Raw genomic sequence first — 19,557 nt, 5'->3', positions numbered from 1 at the left:
TTATGGCAGATTATCTCTGAAATTATATGAATTTCTCATCTCTCTGGACCCTGACAGTAAAGAAGTATGGGTATTGCGTGATTTAAGTCTGCATGGACCTGTCTCTAACCAGCTGTCAGAGAAAATAAAAACATCTGTAAATTATTCATCTTCCAAGGTGTCGGTGGTTAAAATGACATGAATTGTACATTGGCATAACCCTGCTGATACCTTTACATTTAAGAAGTTGGATATATATTCTTAACCAAGGTGTTTTTGTTTTTTTTCTGTAGCTTACTGGCTGAAAGGAAATGATAGCACAGATCGATATCGGGTCCTATCTCACACAGCAGGGCCCCGGCTGCTGATTTTCTTAACCGTGCTCTCTGATTACTAAAGCCTGGCTGTCTATTTGACCCCCCTTTTTTTTTTTTGTGTGTGTGTTTGCGATTTGTGTGATAGAGTGTGATATTTGTAATATGACTGACTCTGATGGTGTATATGCTTTGGTATTGACCAACAGTGTGGGTTTAGTTAATGTCGATGTGTGTGTCTGTGTAGGCTTTTCTGGAGGAAAATAATATTGAGCTAGAGTTGAGTCTTAGACACCTTGTAATTACTGTAGTGTGCTGTGACTCTTGAGATACTGTAGCTGTGAAGGACATGAAACCACACCCACATGCACAAACACACTATTGCACAAACAAACACACATGTTCTTAAAGGCATACCAACATGCTGTGATTGTGCCATGCATCTCAAAAAGATTTGTTTCTACTATAGTGGGGACTTTATTGATTCTATTGTGATTATGATGTGTTCTGTCACATACAACTAAATATAAAAACCTCACAAGCTTTTTAAGTTTTTACATTTTCTTTGAGTTAATATTTAGTATATTTTAAAGACGTTTTCCTTGAAGGTATAGTTTATGGCCCCCACATTGTAGAGTAAACTGGACCCATACAGACACACACACACACACACACACACACACACGCACACACGATCTGAGGCTGATTACAAAGTTTAGGATTGCAGTTGATGGAAGAGAAGTGGTACTCTTCACCTTGAGAGGAACCTTGAGGAAGAGGAGAACGAAAGAGAGGATCGTGAGATATTTGTCTGAGTTCAAGAGATTGTTCTTAAATGGACAGAGTCGTGGAAGAAGTGAAGAGGAGGAGAGCAGATAGTGTTTGATTACACATGAAAGGAGTTGTAAGAGAAGATAGTTTCATATTAGAAGACAGTGTTTCAGAAAGAGAGATTTCTGATTGCTGGTGACCAGTATAAGGTTTGTTTTGCATGCTGGGACAAACACGGGAGGATGGTTGCTGGTTTGCTGGTCCCCAGCATTGGAAGTTTTGCTTGAGAGCAGCATGACTGCTGGTCCACCAGCTAGACCAGCATAAACCAGCCTGTCCAACATGGAATTCATGCTGGTTTATGCTGGATTTTTCACCAGAGTAATGACAGAGATGATGATAACAACTGGATTTGTGAATGAAAACGTTTGCTAAACTTGATGACCTCTTGCTAAGAAATTGGAGGTTATTCCCAGAGTCGATATATATGCACATTTTTTTTAAAATCATAAAGTAAATTTTTCATAAGCTTTTTTATAGAATCATAATAAAAAAAACTACTAAAAATGGTCTTTATGAACATTTCTAAAGTAATAGTAGACTTATCACAAATGTGATGAATTGATTTTTTTTCAAAAACAATAATGAAAATGGCAATTAATCCATACCTGGGGATCAATTAAATAATGAATATATAAATATTTATCTATTTTTTATAGATTAAAAAAATAAAACATTTTAAAACCAGTACAATTTCTGTGTCACATACATGGGGGTATTGAATAAATGCATGACACAGAATCTCTCACAATAACTTATTTTAATAAACTAGGAGAATATGCACAGAATACGCAGAGAATACTTTAACATTATAACACAAACTAGGACGAGAACTGACAAAGAACTGATCAAAACAGGGAGTACAAATACACAGGGAAAAACATAATGATAGACTGCTGAATGTAATCGATTACAAAGGAGACAAAACTAGAAAGCAATCAAGGCTAAATTGAACTGAAGCACAAAAAACAAACACATAGGAACGAAAAGACAACTAAACAAAACATAATCCTGACAGTCTGCTCCTAATGTGAGCTGTCATTCATATCACCTTTGCCAATCATGGTCTCCTAATAATCCCCATCCATTGAATTGGCTCTATCACTCTCTCTCTCTCCTCTCCACTAGCTGGTCTGTGGTGAGCGCACTGGCGCCTTTGTACTGTGGCTGCCGTCGCTTCATCCAAGTGGTGGTTGAGGAGAGATCCCGACATGATTGTAAAGCGCTTTGGGTGTACAGTAGTGCATATGAAAGCGCTATATACATGCCTCATTCATTCTATTCATGTCTATAGCACAAAAAGTGCAGGATGAGTTACGTGGCAAATTTAGGGGGGTTGTTCAAATCTCTTACACTAGTTATGGTGAAGCTTGATGATTATAATGCCTCAATAACAAAGACTAAACCATGGTTGTTCAAAAGTATTTTTTCTCTCTTTCTCTTGTGTGTAATCCTATTGTTGTGAAATTTCTCCTTTTTGGTAATGTTCTGGTGTTTGTTCTTGCTGGTATCTATGAATTGCAGATTTCCATTTCAAAGGGCAATTTTACCCCAGGGGGCGAAAAAAGCTGCTGTATTCTCTGCCTTTTCGTTATGTAGCGCACCACTCTAAATTTGACACAGACAGATCAGAAATCTTTTGGAGCTGAATGAATGAATGAAAATTTCTGCGAAAGAAAGGGTGATGGACAGAAGAATTTGACACCTCTCTGCACGTGTCTCTCTGGCGGCCTCATTCCTCTGGAAATTACACCTGTCAACCTACAGACTATTGGCCAACCTGACTCACAAGAGCAATGTACTATTGAGATGGAGAGAAATGGATGGATGGATGGATGGATGGATGGATGGATGGATGGATGGATGGATGGATGGATGGATGGATGGATGGATGGATGGATGGATGGATGGATGGATGGGTGGTTAAAGATTAAGAGACTGCAGGATAGAATGATCTCCAGGAAGATAAAAGGAAGAGTTTGGTGACAAATGGAGAGATAAATAGATACGGGAGACGGAACAAGACAAAGGATTCGTAGACAGACATAGTGGGGGAGAGTAATGGAACAACAAATCAAATCACTTAGAACAACAAACCACTTAAAAGGAAAGAGGCGCTCCTGTCTGCATTAACACTCCAGAGAGGCCAGGAAATGGATGTGTCCAACATAGACAACTGAAAAGTGAAGACAAATCACTTTACTAACAGCACAAATTCAGACATTAGTGAAAGAGGGTAGTCTGGACACACTTTACTTTTTAAATAGATCAGAGTTTTGGCACTGACGTACAGTATGAACTAATACAGAGGGTCTCAAACTGGGGTCCAGGGGTGCATGGTATTTATGTATTTATTTGTTTGTTAAATATATTTCTAAGAAGATATTATTTTTACAAAGTATGGGGTCGATAAAACTATTTTAGATAAACCCTGCACTCTTAAATGGCATGTAAAAACAAAATGGAGTAGTTGGTCACTTTACATGTCTAAGTGGGCTGTCTAAATAGTCTGAATAAGCGGACTAGAATTTATGCCGATGACTGTACATGAGAGTGAAAAAGAAAAGCAGGATGTTAATCAATTTCAAAACACCATATAGGTATCCAAACTTCAACATACAGTACTTGATGTAACTATGCTGAAGGGAGGGTTTAGTGCCTCTGTGTGTGCGTTTAAAGGTCCAAATTCACAGACAAACTCCATGTTTTTGGAATGGAATTAGTTTAGAATAAGAGAAAAAGAGGGACAATATCATCCCTTTTGTGTTGTAAAAAGAGCACACATCTGTGCATATATTTGCCTCTTTAAATGCACAGTAGGCTAAAGAAAGGTCAGGTTGGTGGGCACAGCTAAGCTCTGGTCTTAAGTCTTCACACATGACTATTTACATGACTACAGATGAGTCAGACAAAACACATCTCTCTCTGTGTGTGTGTGTGTGTGTGTGTGTGTGTGTGTGTGTGTGTGTGTGTGTGTGTGTGTGTGTGTGTGTGTGTGTGTGTGTGTGTGTGTGTGTGTGTGTGTGTGTGTGTGTGTGTGTGTGTGTGTGTGTGTGTGTGTGTGTGTGTGTGTGTGTGTGCGCGCACGCGCGCGCTTGAAAGAGGGAGGGCAACACATGCAGTCACATCTGTGATTCACAGCATGCTACACTCACTCACAGTCATCACAATCACAGTCACACACTCTTGCAGTAGATTAACAGAGGACTCCTCTTGAAACACACACACTTAACGGAGGGCTCAGCTTGAGATAAGAACACTGCAGGTTACTGCATTCTCTCCTCCACCAGTGCTCAACTGAACCCAGAAGCCCCGGCAAACAGAACACACAACTGGGTGACGGGGTATGTGGACCCGGGTCACACACAGTCACAAAACAGCTGCTTTTAGACTGCGGCATGGTACTTTACAGTTTACTGTCTCTTTTATTTTTTTGTCAGCCCAACCCCTTAGATGCAAAATATTTACTTTACTTTATATTTAATTTACTTTAAGTACCCCCTGAGATTTTAAGTTAATATTTCAATAATTTGACAACACATTTGCATATTTACTGTTCTCTAATGTTGGTTTATGGTTAAAGGACATGCAAGGTAAACAGATCAAATATTTAATATGTTTTTCAGTAAGTGTTTTATTTTGATTGTTTTTATTTTTAAATTATTCATAGGGCTGCACAGCTTGGACAAAAAAAATATTGCAACTATTTTGGCATATGACATCAAAATTACATTTCATGTCATGAAAATGTTTCATACTGCTGCTGCTGAAACCACTTCTTTCAGAGTCTTTATTATTATTAGTAGTAGTAGTCAAGTCAAGTCACCTTTATTTGTATAGTGTTTATTACAGATTGCTTCAAAGAAGCTTTACAGTGATAAGTATAATTAGTAGTAGTAGCAGTACTTTTAACTGTAATTATTAAAAAATAAAGACAAATATATTACTGCATTGTAAAAAAAACTATTATTTTACACTACAGGCTACCAATATTTGTGTCTTAAATTCTTCACTTTCAAATGTTCAAACCCACAAGCTTTTTACTTTTTTAATCCGCGAACATTTATTTTGTCAGAATACTGGTGAAATTCTTCAAACTTCTGTCCACAGAAATGTTAGAAATTATGCAAATGTAAATAAAGTGAATCAAGTGCACATTGCATCCCCAAAATGCATGTAAAACCCGCTGCAGTTAACTCACGAAGCCCCATTTGGGAAACCCTGCTGTAGACCCAGAGGACTGAGGCTTCTGTCACAAATGTGCAGAATTTAATAAGATTTCACAAGTTCACATCCATCTTAATTCTTAAAAAGCCATAAAAGTAAAGAGATTTGGTTTGTTTTGCGTAAAGGAGGGGCTTGAGCATAAGTGCTAAGCCCCCGCCTAGCTGAACTAATTAATGGATTAATGTTAATATAAAGTGAAGGCATTAAAATAACGGTTGGGGCTGAGGTAGTGCAGGGATGCTTGAAGAGCTGTCACAAGAGTGACGTGAGCGATTGACGGGACACGTACCGTTAAACCTAATAAATACTAAGGATTTTCTTAAAATTAATTTCGGATGATCTCCGGTAGTGCAAGCATTAAAGCAGAGGGGAGATTGGGAACATTGTTTTTAAGTAATTCCCGCGTAGCTTTAGATTTGGCCTCTGCAAACAAATGTTCTCTCACGTTGCAGGTGTCTTAGACTCCATGAGGTTTTCCTCCAGGATTTCCGTGTTGTAACTGCGTTCACAAGCCTTCCAGGGCTGCTGCAGGAAACCTCCTCACAGCATGTTGCTTCCGACACCATGATTCACAGTAGAGACATTATGTTTCCTTTAAATAACGTTGCACAGTATTTGGTTTGATGCCATGCTTATGACAAATATGATGTTTAGTAGTGATGCACCAAAATGAGTTTTGGGTAATTCAATGTGGGTAACTATCGGTATGCTGTTCAGGGTGTTGTGTTCTCAGTTGATAAATTAAGCCAGTTGTAGTTCTTCAGCAATGAGCCACCTCTCAATATTTCAGCCAAACAAATTAAAAAAATTGCTAATTTAGCATCCTTCTTGGTCACAGTGAAGAATTGCTGACGTGTCATCAGAGAAGCGCTAATAAAAAAATAAAAAAAAATGAATAGTGTTTAGTCTAATTTTCTTCAGTCAGGTTTTGAGGGCTGCTTTAGGATTTGCAGCTGTGCCATAATGTTCCCATTTCTTAATTACTGACTCATCTGTTCTCTAAGGAATACTTAATGACTTGGAAATGTCCTTGTATTCTTAAATGCCTTGTGCTTTTTAATTATTTTTTCGCAGTGTTGCATGGAACTGTGTTTTTTATTCTTCTTTATGCTTTAAGGTGTGCAACTAAACTTCATTTTTATTGAAATCAATTGAAATCTCATGATGTCTCAGGCGATTTCCATTAAAAAAAATATGTGAGTACTAAAAGCCAATTGGTTACATTAATTCTGTTGGATTAATTTATATTGTCATTGGATACTAATGTGACATTCAAGTGGGAAAAAAAATTCAGAGCACATGAATGACTAAGTGAAGTTATATTGTATTTACGTATGGGTAACTAACTTGGGATTCTAGATAATACACAAGTTGCCAAGTTGTGACGTTGGAAATGTTGATTTGAAACATTGTGGAAACACTGATCTATAATAGATAACATCATATAATATACATGTTATCTATATAGAGATCAATGAGTGCAAAGCAAGTCTGTAGAAAATTATAATGAATGATTTTGCAAGTTATTTTAATGCCCAACTCGGAGGTGCAAGTTTCCCAGGTGCACTTGAAGGCAGCATATATTATATTACATTACATTACATTCTTACCATATGGTCCGTGTACTTCCTGGTCATTTGATTTTCTACTTAAAAAGGGAATTAATTAAATGAAAAACAAATATTATTGTATAAACTATTTTTTTACTCCTGAACCAAAATTACAAAAAAAACATCTGTCAACCAGTTTTGCCTTTCACGTTTGCAAAGTTCGTTTCTTGAGGGGGGAATAGAAGAGGGAGCACATCCCCCCTATCTTATAGGTTACATTTACACTTAGATTTAGAAAATTTATTATTTATTATTAGGTTTTAACTTTTGAATTTAAAGCCTTGCTTGGCCTGGCTCCAGCTTACATTACAGATCTTATTTGTCCCTACTCCCCCTGGAGATCTCTTAGATCCCGTTGTCCGGGATCGTCAGTTAAGTGTGACTTATGCTCTTCACTTACCCGTTTGACGATCCAAAAGATCGAAACCTATCTGTGAATAAAAACCTGTTCAGTTAATCTCCGTGTCTCACCTCCTGTTTCATGACAATTATCCCCAAAGCTGCAGTGCATCTCGCTACCTCAGTCTGTTAGATTGTCTGCTTCCAGCCTGCTTCACTACCAGCTTTCAAATCATCCTTGAAAATGTACCTCTTTTCACAGGTTTTAGCTTTTAGCTTTTTTCGGGGCTTGTTTTTTGATTAATTTCTTTGGCTATTGTGGGTTTTTATATGTTGGTCTTTCTTATGGATAAAGATGTTTATTCTATTTATTTTTAACCATTATAGTTGCGTGATTTATTTATTTGTATTGTAAAGCCTTGGTCAGCTTTCATGTTGCTTAAAGGTGCTATATAAATAAAAAATGACTTTGACCTTGACCTTTTTAATTCTTGTTTTTCTGTTTTAAAAAAAAAACTAAAATCAAATTGTTTTTCATTTCCCTTTAAGTAGAAAATCAGATGACCAGAAGGTACACAGACCCTACAGACACTGTATCATGGAAAAATGTATAATCCTTCCTCTTTTAGATAGTTTGTACAATATAGACATTCATAATTTTATTTCAGAGGGATGGGGAAGATAAAATGGCTTAGTGAAATGGCTATTTGCAAGCAGCGCAACAAATAGTAACAGGATTTGTCTTCTAGAAAGCATCAGGGGATCCTGTTGCAAGATTCGTTGACTATAATAGGTTTCACATTTCAGCGCTCCACCTCTCACTGTGACGAATGTAAAATTAAACTATGCCTGTTTTTGATGCAGGAAACCTTGACTAACATTTATAAGTGTATTTCAGGAGAAACAATCATATAAAAGAAACAGCTCCAGATCAAAGATGTGAGCAAGTGTGTGTTGTTCTGATTGTGTATTTGCGGATACACATTCAGAAGATTCTATCTCTCACTATTTGTCAATTCTACCATTCTCTATCTATCTTATTTATCTCTCTGTGTGCTTTGTTTGTGTGTGTGTCCTGGCCACTATAGGGGAAATCGATGTAGTCTGAGGGAAAGGTCATATCTGTCTCTGTAGTTAATTAGCTACTTCAAACACCCAACCTACAGACCTCTCAGTCTCACACACATTGTTTTATGTACATAAGATAATTCTGCTTTTATCGCTCATTACTGGAGATGTCAACTTCAGAAGAGGAGAATAAGGGATGTTCTCACACTCAGCATATATTTATAACGCATATGCCATTTTAGATTAAAGTAAACCGTCTGTGACAACTGACCGGATTTAAACAAACATTAAGTGCGACACAAGCACAGTGAACGCCTGAAGCTATGCCCATGAGAGAAGCCAATTCAAACAGCTCACCTGAGGTGTTTTTAGCTGTTTGGGTGTAAGACGCTTAAATAAGGGACAAAATGCATCCTAGATGGATTTAATATGAAACGCAAGTCCGTTCCCTTCAGTCCGGAATGATTCCTTATTAGAGCGGATGGCAGCCCTACTCATTACAAGCATTTCCTTGTTTGTCTATGATCTTGTCTACCTCTGTTACATCTTTACTCTCTCTCTCTTCCTTATGCCAGTCCTGTTACTCTGTATTTCATCATTTAGCTCTATTTCTGCCATATGAATGCCTTATCGCCCATGTGTCATATCGCCACAGTAAATCACAGGTGTTTAAGGATATTCTCCAGAGGAGCGATTTCGCTTAAATTGGTTCAGTGAATCAGTGGATTCTGGCCAATGTCTTCTGAGAGATGAAGCACAGAGCCGGATAATGAGAAGGCCTAATCAATCACTAAACGTCTGCTGTAGGAGAGATTTGAGGAGCCCTCTGACCACACACACTACTGCTTTTCAGTTATAGACTTCTATTGTTTTAAATGGCTTATGACATTTTCTATCCTCTTACTCTAAACCTAATCCTCACACAAAGCTTTTTGCACTTTTAGATGTTAATTAAGTCGTTATTTAGTGTGTTTATTAAGACATTTTCCAAGTGGGGACTGTTGGCTGATTTACATAATGCATAAGATTTCAGGTTTTAGTTTCCTTCTGAGCAGTGGCGCCTGCAGACGTACGGTTTTGCATACTACGTGTATACCATAAGATTGAATAAATTTTTTTTTTACATACATTTTAAATTGATTATTAATCTATCTGTGTACACTCATGACATATTAAGAAGTCAAATGTGTGTATGTGCGTGCATGGGTGGGGGATGGGTAAAAATCAATTTGATTGGCTAGTTTAGTTTTGTTGAATTTTTCCACACTCAAAAAATGACATTACAGATAGTTAATGTTTAAAACCAGGTTGAAGTAAATACGCTCATTCAAGGATGTGCATTTATTGCTTGCACATCCTTATATATACATATAAATAACCACAACAATAACAAAAACACTGAAATAAGAGTGTGCAGTTTATCTGTCAGTCATGTGCGTGAAACTTGTGTTTGTTACTAACAAACCTTGCACATTTTCTTTCAGAACCATCATTGGCCGGTAAAAAGAAAAATAGAATACATACAAGCTTTTTATTTAAAATTAAGAAAAGTTAAAGACCCACGCGTCATGTTAGGTATGTTATGAAATATCCGGTACAGAAAAAAAATATTATGAATAATGCAATGAAATTTCAATCACCTGTGAACTAGCCAGAGAAAGAGAACAATCAGGGAGTGAGTGACTGGAGGTAAAAGCTTTTTATTTATTTAATTTTTTCATTCATTTTTTTTAATCTTTTTTAAAATGATTTAACTGCTTTTAAAACAATATTTATCTTGTTTTTTTTAGATACAAATGTAATAATTTTATTTTTGTGGATATCCCCATATTGAGACTTTTTTCAGCTTTAGCTTTATGCTTTGTAATAAAAGAGTCTTTCTCATGTACTGTACAATACAGTTGTGTAGCATTGTTTGAAGATTTTTTGTAACTCTTTCTCACACACATCCAACAGCCTCTCTCCTGCAGAACTGTGGGATATTGTGTAAGTGCTTTATGGATGTGTGTTAGCAAGGCATGTTTCCTCCGCCTGTTACATCAGAGCTGGGATTTTAATCAACTCGCTGTATTCCACACACACTCCATAAAAACATCTGTAGCCAGCTCTGAGATAACATTTCTAGCATATCCCCAGAGCTTCTGATGTGTTTGGGTTTCAGGTTAGAGGATATTTGATGTCAAATGTAATGACATTTTAAGGATTTATGGGCAATCTGCTTATTTATTGTAATCTGTGAATTGTGAAGTTAAAGCTACTCTAAGTGATTTCTGTGCTCCAAATGGCATTGCAAAAGTAATGGCCGTTTGCAAACAGATGTTCCAAACATTCCCCCATCTTCCAATTTATATCTAAGTTTGCAGATGTTTTTATCTAAATTGTCTGACATTGCATCTGAGATATAAATTTGATCAGTTATTAGATTTCCTGGGAATCGAACCCATGAGGGCATTGCTACAGTAGCTGCAAATTTTCTGTCTGGCTGCTATAAAAAGATCTGCTTTCATAGATGTGCTTGTCGGATATGAAACTGATATGAAACCCCAAATGTACACATTGAATTCAACGTCAGTCACTTTGAAATACAGGCAAAACCATCCAATGGCAAACAAATCCATACTAGTAATTCAAAAGTCACAAGAATGAAAACAATGGTCATAACAGTAATCATCAACAATGGTATGGGAGAACTCTTAGAAAAGGCAGTAGAATGGCAATACTTAGCAATGTGGGAGTGTAAAAACATGGCTTAAATACAAGCTGAACTGGAAATGACATGACAGGATCTGATGTGGCAGAACCAGGAAGTGACAGAGTTACAACATCTGATCAGATGTTACAACTATAAATGCTGGTTAAAATTGTGGGCCCTATCATACACCAGGCGCAAGGAAAGTGTTTTTTGCTAATGTCAGCCTGAGCTGAAATAGCAAATGCATTTGCACCCATCTGTTTGCCCATGGGCATGCAGTTCTGGTCTGAAAACGAGGTGTGTTGTTGGCAACTGAGGCAACTGAAATAGACTGCACCATTGACCAACAAAAACCTGGTCTAAAGTCAATGGTGCAGTATTTTTTTTATTATTATTTAAAGGGCTCATTATTAAAATGCGCCTATAGGCGGGTGCACAACGCGCATACACTCTGCTTATAGCACACACAGGGACGCAGCAGCACACAAATATGCCAAATATAAAAATTTAAAAAAAGGATTACATTGTAAAAGATTAGTATTGTGTACATAAAGATATGGTGGAATCCGAGTTAGATGTAGTCTACTTGCGCGCTTTAACCTCGCGCACGAGCTGATCCGTTTCCTCTCTGGAGACGCGTTCAGTCTTTCCAACGCATTCTCATCCTTTGGCGTCATATAGGTGACGCCATATGACATTTCGTCAAAATCTTACGCACATGGCATCCTTTAGCGTCAATATAACATGCACTGTTATGGGTAGGTTTAGGTCTGGGGTAGGGTACGGTAATGACGCCTTGGGATCTGCGTCTCATATTGACGCTAAACGATGCCATGTGCGTCGGATTTAGACGAGCGTCACCTGTATGACGCCTTGGGTTCTGCGTCTCATATTGATGCTAAAGGATGCAATGTGCGTAAGATTTCGACGAAATGTCCAAAGCGTCACATGTATGACAGCAAAGGATGAGAACGGGCTGGTCTTTCCGCTCGCAAATTCCGCCATGTCGAATAGCAACTGGCTTTTAAAGGGAATAGGAGATGAGACTCTGATTGGTTTATTGCACGTTACGCCCAAAACACACCCGTTACTCATTAAGAGAATAGGGACAACCCTTTAAGACCATGGCCGGGCATGCCGACCATTTTTCCCCTCGTTTAACTAGCAAAAGTGGATTTGGACACGGCCTTAGTGCACTTGCGCCGTGTGCTTTATGCCATGCGCTTAGATCATTAAAATAGGGCCCTTTATGTTAACAACATTGATTGGACAAATATAAGCAAAAAACAAAAAACAATCTATATTGTTAAAAGCGCTATATAAATGAAGGTGACTTGACTTGACATGCCTGTTTTAATACTCAGACTGTCTCATTACTTCAATGCATTTTTAGCTGCTTCCCTCGGACTGTAAAAATATATAAAATTTGATGAGGTAAGCACTGAGGAGGTTTATGATTGGTTGTCTCTTGTTACATACTCCACATAGTCTCACACTAAATAAGCTTGGCACTAGGGTAAAAACGAGCTTTTATCTCATTAACGTGTGAAAAGTCCTAGAAACCCATGTCATTTCTCAGGATTACTTTTTCAGTGGTTTCTTATAATTTAATACCTAGACATGTCAGGTAGTAGAGGGACATTTTGTGCTTGATACGTGCCTGATATTCAAAAGCAATTTAATTTTTCCAAAAGTTGACCACGTGACAGAAAAATGTTAAGAGTTGTTTTTCCTGTGCATATGCTGTGGAGGTATAGATGAGTGAATGATGGAAAAAAAAAACAGTAGAGAGAGAGACTAAGGCATTCCCTTCTAAACTGTCTTCTTTAGACAGGCTTGAAAACAGAACACTGTTATATTCACACTATGTTCTTTTCTGTAATTCGGTGAATGAATATATTTTTATTTTATTTTCTCTCTGAACCCCTCTCAGTTAGACTCCATCTTAAATTCCTAAAAGCAGGGCTTGTTCTCTCTGCAGACAAAAACTTAAAGCCACACTTTAATTGCCTTATAACACAACAGCTAAGCTTTTTTTTTGGCTTCACATAGTCATTCTAATTTACATAGATATTCGAATTCTGTTGTCCCCCAAAGGCTTGTTAAATCGTCCTGAAAGATAAATGATCACAGCCTTACAAAGAGGGAACTCCTTTTAATTTTAACAAATAATTTCTGGTCTTTAATGGTTCACATTTCAAAAAGAAGTGGATCAGAAATAGGCTGACAAAGCAATTGGCTCCTAGGCGTTTAATGAGGGGGCAAAGGTGGCACTAACTTTCCCGTTTTCCCTTAATTGCTTGTCTTTCATTATGTCCCCTTGACACTCGCTCTGCATCTAATTAATATCGGATGAATATTCAGCGTAGGCCAGGGATCCTTCATTGTTTGGGTGTGTAGAATTAGAACAAGAGTATAGGAAGGTGGAAAAGAGCTGCGTCTGATAAAGTGTGTATCTTTCCCACAGCGGGCGGCACTCAAGTCGGAGAGCAGACTTTGATTGACAGCTGACTGTGGATAAGCTCCTGACAGTTCACTCTGAAGTCCAGCACGCTGAAGGAGCTCTCAGGTGAACACTATAAAACACAGGGTGGAACACGTTAACCTACTGCCTTAATTCAAATCGCTAGCAGAAAATTGATCACAGAATGATTTTATAGGATGAATCGATGTGGGGACAATTCTTGTGACTTAATAATTATCTGGATGAATGCAAGAATGAGGGAACTAAATAGTTAAGAAAATCCATGAGAGAATTAGTTAATTATTTATTTATTAATTTTTTTAAATTAATGTATAATTAATTCAGTGAGTGATTAAATTATTGTAAAATGGGAGCCGCAAGTGAGAAAATGTCTGTGAAATGAATGGATGAATGTCAAAAAGTGAAGAGTGAGTAAAAGAATGAATGAATAAGAGAATGTATTAATTAATTGTTTAGATTACACTTTATTTCGATTTTCCACTTTAGACATTTACTGACATAATAGGTAACTTTCCAACTACATGTCAACTAACACTCATTCATTAGCATCTCATTAGAGTATTAGTAGACTGTTATGTTTGGGTTAGGATTAGTAGAATTTAGTATAAATTGGAATTATAGTAGAAGTTGGCATGTACTCGCAAAGTTACTTTAGTCAGTATAGAATGTCTGTTGGGGGACCATCAAAATAAAGTGTTAGCAGATGTTAAAGGGATAGTTCACCCAAAAAAATCGAATTATCCCATAATTTACTCACCTTCAAGCCGTGTATATGACTTTCTTCTTTCAGCCAAACACAATCAGAGTTATATTTAAAAAATCTTGGCTCTTCCAAGCTTTATAATGCGAGTGAATAGATCCTGAGTTTTTGAAGCTCCAACGCGAGTCTAGTTCCGGTGGAAGAGTGAACTTTGACCCGATGCATGACGTAATGATGAACACGGAAGTGCAGAGTATTGAGTAAAACAAAACACCGGACACAAATTAGAAGCCTAAAATAAGAGGAGCTTGAGTTTGTTGTCCAGCCCAATTTGTTTGAACCGTGAGAGGCGTCTACTCTCACCTAAGCTTACGATACTCCTACATCCTACGTCATACATCGGGTCAGAGATCACTCTTCTGCTGGAACTCGACTCACATACGGCCGTTTCCGGGAAGCCAGTGATTATAGTTGCATAAAGTTATAAATATTATAATATATATTATAATATTATAATATTTTTTCGAACAAATACGCACCGCTTCGTTTCAGAAGGCCTTTATTTACCCCTTGGAGCCGTATGGATTACTTTTATGATGGATGGATGCATTGGATCCCATTATAAAGCTGGGAAGAGCCAGGATATTGTCCGATAATAACTCCGATTATAATTGGCTGACAGAAGAAAGTCATATACACCTAGGATGGCTTGAGGGTGAGTAAATTATGGGATAATTTTAATTTTTGAATGAACTAACCCTTTAAGTGGACAGTCTACTAATAACTAGTTGACATGCAGTTGCATTTATAGTTTATAGAATGTCGAAAGTGGACTATCAAGTTTATTCATTAATTAAATAATAAATTAATTAATATTTGATACATTAATAATTATAAAAAAATTATTACAATAAATTAATGAATTCAGTAGTTTTTTAATCCATTATTGGATAATGAATTCAGTGAATGTTAATGGAGTAACAAGTGAAAAAATGGCTGAAATGAATGAATATGAGAATGCATGAATGAATTAATGTATGATCGACTGAGTGATTCAATGAGTTATTCAGTCATTGTGAGAGAGAGAGCATGTCACTTGAGGAGCAAGTGAGAAAACAACTGACTGGATGGTTTAATGACATTCGAAATTAATTAGCAGTTTATCGAGTGAGTCGGTAAATTAATGAGTCAGTGAATGAGCAAGAGAACGCGTGAATTAATTAATATGCAAATGAATGAGGGAGCCAGTAAATGAGTACGCATGTAAATGTGGGAGTGACGAATGAGTGAATGGATGGATGGATGAAAGCCTGACTGAAGAAATTAGCGTGTAGTTTATTGAGTGAGTGAGTAAGTGAGTAAGTGAGTGAGTGAGTGAGTGAGTGAGTGAGTGAGTGAGTGAGTGAGTGAGTGAGTGAGTGAGTGAGTGAGTGAGTGAGTGAGTGAGTGAGTGAGTGAGTGAGTGAGTGAGTGAGTGAGTGTGTGAGGATTTTGCACAGTTTCACAAGCGAATTTATGCAAATGCTGCATGTTGAATAATGATGAGCAAGAACAATAAAAAGACTGTCGCACAAAGCTATCTTAATGTTCTTCATTCTTCCATTCTCTTTTAATCCTAATGTGGCAGTACATTCAGTACTCCCTTGACAGACATCATGGAAACTATGAAGTGAGAACGACGCTCACCTCAGGTTGAATGCATGAAGCCAGGGACTTCCTGAGAGCAAACACTCAGAGAAAAAGCCCAGAGGGAGGTTCAAAGAGGTGAAGAGGACGGCAGAATGACACAAGCCCTGCAAACAGTCTCAGGGACCCTGTTAGGACACACCATTAGAAAGTTTTTCAAAATGAGCACTTGCCACTCCTGCTTGTTGTCTTGTTTGTTTATAGAGCAAAAAGACAATAAACAAAAGAAAGAAAGACTCACTCCCTCTCTCAGTACTTCAATTCCACAAAGCCAAAATCCATACAGTACCTTGACACACAGGTGGATGTGTGACTGTGTAACCAAGAGGCAGATTAAGCTTTAGTCTTAACAGTGAAGGGCCGCAATTGCGCGGAACAGTGTTGAATTTAGTGACATTTGGCTCGCCTGTAAATTCAGTTGAAGAATTAGCAGCTTTTTCCACCTTTTTTTTTCACCGAGCCAGAGGAACAGCTGCAAGCATGAGGTTTTCTTTAGAGCTGAATGGTCAAGTCAAAAGCAGCCTTGTTTACGTGCTAGAAATGAGGCAGAACACACAAACTGTGTCAACTATTATATATCCTTTCAAGTGGCTAGTTTAGTGAAAGAACTCAAAGAGATGTAGGACCTTCAGCACTAAAGCAGTTTCTTATCCATTTATTTGTTTGCTTGTTTGTTTATTTATTTATTTATTTATTCACTGTGTATGTGTGTGGGCAATGAAAGCCGTTGGATTTTTTTAGCAAGTAAAGTTTACAAACAAACAAACAAATCCTAATTAGCAGTCTCTCACAACATTCCTCAGCAAGTACACACTCACAAACTTGCGACATAATTATGGTTTAAGTGGCCTGAATGTCAAAAAACACAGGATTTGTCGGATGACATATAAAAAACAGAACAGGAGCCCTCAGTAAGTTATTTTTATTTATTTATTTTTCATATGAGGGTCCGCATATGGAGGGTCGGCGACCCATACACCCCTCAACATTTTCTGTGCTAGATACACCTTTCGTTCTCTCTCTCATCCCAGCCCATTCTCATCCCAAGGCGTCATGAAACTGACGCCTTGGGAATCATTTTGACCATGCTTCAATATTCGACGCTTTAGGCACCCTTTAGCGTCAGTTACATGACGCGATCCTAGGGCGTCATCTTACTGACGCTTTACCTTTAACGTCAGTTAGATGACGCTATCTAATCCTAACCCTACACTGTTAAAAATTGCTGTAAAAATACAGCCAATTTCCAACAGTAAAATACTGTTATTTCAATAAACAGTTTTATCCTGTAAATTTACAGTCTATGTTCCATAAATTAATTGCTTGCTGTAAATTTACAGCATTTATGTGTAAACCAATTTGTTCCTGGAAAAAACAGTCTTGGACTGTAAAAAATAGCACGTGTGGGCGGGGCATCTTCAACGCGGTCTTTTTTCGAACAGAAAGTCAAAGAACAAAATGGTTTCGCAACACTCCTGCTGTCTTAAAGAAGGCCACTGTTCAAGGTAAGTTTATTTCTTTGCTGTTATTCTATTGTGTTGCTCCAGAGTACCTGTAAAATCGCCTTTTTCATGAGGTATTTTTTTTTAACTGCTTACTGAGCGCGAATCGCGTTTTGAAGACAGAGCTCGACGGTTGAGACATTTCGCCTAGCTGCTAATGAATGCTCTCTGAGCTCCGATTACTAACGTAAATCTATGCGATTATTACTGCGAATTCTTTGCTTGGCTAAAGTTGTTACCATTTAGAAATTAGTTGGGCTTTCTTTTGTAGTAGCCTAACGATTTATATGAATTTGTGATTCAGTAACGTTACACGATGCGAATCTTACCAGATACATCAATTCGCATAATATCATGCACATAAGATGGAGAATAATTACAAAACAACTCGAAATATCCAGATCCAATGTTGTAATTAAAATGTAGTGGTCAATTTGTTTAGTTTCCATGCAAATAATATTAAAATTCCCAAAGCAAATTAGATATGTTTTTTTTTTTTCGATTTAGTGATGCAAGTACCTGCGTTTTTGTGAGATTCACATGTAAGTTAGGCCTAACGTTATAGTATTAAGTCAAAGAGGTTGTGTTTGAAAGACAAGGCAGAGACGGATATTCTTTGCGGCGCGAAACACGTTTTTGCAGACAGACAGTTATCAACAGCTGAGGCATTTCACTGTTCAATGTTCTCCGCACTCTGACGTCGATTTTCTTTGCTTGGTTAAAGATTTCGAAATAATTATTTTCTTCTTTTTTCCTAGGAATCCTTCACTTGATGTAAATTGTAAATGTTTTACTGAGACAGTTTGCCCTAATCTTTGGTGAGTTTCACGCCATGTATAACTTACTTGCAAACTTTGTGCACAATCATGGAGTAACGTTACCATTTTTGCATTTGATATTCCAGAAGTAACACAGAAGCAAGGATGACCGACACATGAGCTTCACAATTCTCTGTCACGTCACCATGTCCCTGGTGAACACTCTTATGGCAGTAGATCGTAAGTAATGATTTATAGTTCATTTAGTATTTATTTTATTTTTGTTTTTCTTACACAAAAATAAAATGAGTTAAAACGATTAATATTTTTATTACACACATCTATCGTTTGGCTTCAGATTTAGAAGACATTGATTCATCCACGGTGGTCTTGTGAATTAATGTTACGATCGTGGTGTTGTTTTTTAAGTGACAAAAGAATTAAGATTAGTTAAGTACATTAACATGATCATTTTATGTTTCTTTTAAAAGTGTTTGCAGAGTATGTGATCACTTTTTGCAGAGTATGTGATCACTTTTTGCAATGTGCTTTATTTTAGCACTAAGATTTTCTTGATTTTCTTTACTCTCAGACCTGGATTTCCTCTCAGACCAGATCTGTCAAAAGCTGATGTGGGACGTATTGGCTGTTTTTTGCTTCTTCCTACATTTCTTCACCCATTGGTTCTCGTGATTATGTCCTCTCAGATCTGGACTTCCTCTCAGGCCAGATCATTCAAAAGCAGGTTTGGGATATTTTGGCAGTGTTTTTTTTTTTTTTTTTTTTTTTCTATCAAGGATTTTTCATCCATTGGTTCTCAATGTTTTCCTCTCAGACCCAGACTTAATCTCTGGCCTGGTTGCTGATGTGACATTTTGGCTGGTTTTAGTGTTTTGTTTGTTCGGGTTTTTTGGGGGTTTTTTTTGCCTCTTTGTCATGTTTCTGTGTTTGCCTACTGGTTCCTCTCATTGAATTTTAAAATGTATTTTCTGTGACTTTTTTTCCTTAAATACTGTTAATGTATTGTTAAAACCTGTTACTTATTTTAAATAAATGGCAAACAATGTACTAATACATAATCTATTTTGTCTTTATTTTTTCCATTGAGTAAAAAGTCTGTTTGGAATGTCTGTATACATTATGCTACATATAGGGATGTTAATAGATATCAGACAATAGAGTAAATAAAAAACAGTATTTATATTCTAACTTTATGCTGCCAGTACTTTGTGAAATTACAGCACAGCCTTCAAATTAAAAACTGTAAAATTACGGTAAAGGGCTGGAACCACAGCTGCCAGTACTTTACTGTGAAATTACAGCATTGTTGAAACCGTAAAATTACGGTAAAGGGCTGGAACCACAG

The 19,557-nt window shown here is 37.2% G+C and overlaps 1 protein-coding gene across 2 annotated transcripts in view; it reads left to right on the top strand.

The window, feature by feature from the left end:
• htr2cl1 (5-hydroxytryptamine (serotonin) receptor 2C, G protein-coupled-like 1) overlaps positions 1-19,557 on the top strand; it is a 163,919-nt gene that overhangs the window by 118,670 nt on the left and 25,692 nt on the right. The window contains exon 2 of one of the 2 annotated variants that reach the window (XM_056242058.1): positions 13,528-13,629. The exons of the other annotated variant lie outside the window; for it this stretch is intronic. The gene's annotated coding sequence lies outside the window, so the exon portion shown is untranslated. The remainder of the gene's footprint in view (positions 1-13,527; positions 13,630-19,557) is intronic. 2 annotated transcript variants of the gene reach the window in all.

The sequence above is a fragment of the Rhinichthys klamathensis genome, unplaced genomic scaffold (genome assembly GCF_029890125.1).
Source record: "Rhinichthys klamathensis goyatoka isolate OS25496 unplaced genomic scaffold, OSU_Roscu_1.1 h1tg000692l_1, whole genome shotgun sequence".
NCBI classification, from domain to species: Eukaryota; Metazoa; Chordata; class Actinopteri; order Cypriniformes; family Leuciscidae; genus Rhinichthys; species Rhinichthys klamathensis.
The sequence above is the reverse complement of the archived record's forward strand: the minus strand, read 5'-3'. Positions and strand labels throughout refer to the sequence as shown.